General features: G+C 46.6%; 1 pseudogene; it reads left to right on the forward strand.

The window, feature by feature from the left end:
• The first annotated feature begins 501 nt into the window (after positions 1–501).
• LOC103631278 (protein tas-like) lies at positions 502–2083 on the forward strand (annotated as a pseudogene).
• Positions 2084–2299: the final 216 nt, after the last annotated feature.

Raw genomic sequence — 2299 nt, forward strand, 5'->3', positions numbered from 1 at the left:
ACAAAAAGCTAACTTACTACGGCTAGCTGTAGGAAGTTAGATTTCAGCTTTTGACCAGTCAAACGAAAAGCTAACTTCCTACGGCCGGCTCTAGGAAGTTACTTAACTTCCTAGAGTAAATATACAAACTCTAGGAAGTTACGTAACTTCCTATGGCTTTACTCTAGGAAGTTATTTTTTATTTTAAACCTCTCCTCAACCTTATCTCTTCTCTCACATTTCTCAACCCCATCTCTCTCGCGTTTGTCTCTTCCATGGAGCCGCCAGCTGCCCCCGCCACCGGCCGCCCCCGGCCCCGTCCGCCGCGGACGCCCCTGGCCCGGCCCCGTCCACCGCGGATGCCACCGCCCTCGGCCCCATCCACCGCGGCCGCCCCCGCCTAGGCCTGCCTCCGGCCCCGCCAGCTGCTAGCCGCCCTCACCGCCCAAGCCACCGGCCGCCCACGTCGCGGCCGCCCCTGCCCGACCCCGCCACGGCCGCCCCCGACCCCGTCCGCTGCAGATGCCCTCGCCCCGACCCCGCCCGCCGCAGACGCAGCTGCCACCAGCCCCATCCGCCGCCCCCGCCCCCGCCTCGGCCCACCTCCTGCCCCGCCCGCCGTCCCAGCCCCGAATCCAGATACTCGTCAAGTACCTGGTTCCACAACGCAGCAAGACGCACGGGCGTAGTGAGGAGCTCCTCGGCCGCTGGTTGCGGGCCCGCCGGGCCCCACAGGACAGCGTCGTCGTCACAACCAAAGGGAGCAACAACCCTCAGATCCTACCCGTACTTCAGTTGCTTGTATGTATTGTGAATTTTGTGACGGAGTGGTGAACTCAACTTGGTGCTTTGTTTGGTGACGCTATACTGGGAGAACAGGTCGCGGGGCCTTCATGGCAGATGACGTGGATTCACGGCGGACCGTCATCTCTCGATTCATAGAACATCGCAGCGGCAATCGATGACAGGTTGTCAATTGGTAGACCTTTTTGTTCTGTGTTCACTCTGCAAAACCTCATATTTGCTCTTGTGCTCAGATACTCGCTAGTGTGGTTGTGTCTTTAGGAATTTATTGTTTAATTCGAACGCTTGTTACTTCTGCTCTAGGCATGATCTAAGTTTTTGTAATACAAATTGCATAAATAGTCACCATTAGTGACGATACATAGATGTTAGTAGAGTTTTTCCTCGAATAATTGTTGTTGCATACTTAGCTTCGGCTATGATCCGAACTGCAGGTAACCATTGTTTTTTTTCTACTTGCAGGTATGTTCCAATGTTTGGGGAGAAAGAGTATGATCCGAACTGCCAGTACATGTCTGTTCCAATGAGACACCATATGGTTTGATGAAATTTCTTTAGTTCAGTAAGGATTCTCAGTTGCTTCCAAAGCTACTGACACTGCAGGTAAGTAGCATAGTTTGATCTAATCTGTAGTACTGTAATCGCTCTCCATATTTCTTCACCTGTGTTTTTGCAGAACTTGTATAATTTGTTGTGCCAAAATTTTGATTCTGGATTGGCAGAATGCTGCCATCATGAGAGGTATGCTTGACATGATCAGAAGCCCTGACTGTTGTCTTCAGTGTCTCTAATCTTCTCATGTATGGTCCTAGCATGAGTTGGTAATGTATATTGGTTTTTTTTACTCTCTATGACTATGATATAACGATACATAGCTCTCCTGCATGTTCGAAAAAATATTGACATCTGTTTAGTTTAAAGAAGAATGGCATTGTCATATCATATTTGCTCTTGGTTAAGATATTTTCCAAATTGTATTCTGTTTTGACTCAATTTATACAATTGTTTTTCTTCTGAACTTCCATTGTTGAACTATGGCATTTGCAGAATCAGCTTGCTGGCTTATAGCCCAATGGCAATGGGTATACTTTCAGGAAAGTATCACTTATCTGATAACTGTGGTCCACTAGACGCAAGAATGAATCTTTTCAAAGGTACTATGTTCTGAAATTTTTAAAAGGTTTATACTCTAGTTCCAATCCTCTCTTTCATTTTAGTTTGGTTCCACTGACGTTAGCGCTCATCCTCCTTTGTAGGGAGATACTCTAAAGGTGAATCCCGGTACAAAATGCATTTGTAATGAGACTTTTATTATGGCTATGTATGAGATATTGTCTCTTATTAGTACTGGATGATGAGATGTGTCTTATTATGACTATGGATGAGACTTTTGTGATGTAATTGATGAGACTATGGATGAGACTTTTATGATGTAATTGATGAGACTATGGATGAGACTTTTGTGATGTAATTGATGAGACTATGGATTTAAATATTGTTATGTGATTGTGTGTGA

Source organism: Zea mays, chromosome 6 (assembly GCF_902167145.1).
Source record: "Zea mays cultivar B73 chromosome 6, Zm-B73-REFERENCE-NAM-5.0, whole genome shotgun sequence".
Lineage (NCBI taxonomy): Eukaryota > Viridiplantae > Streptophyta > Magnoliopsida > Poales > Poaceae > Zea > Zea mays.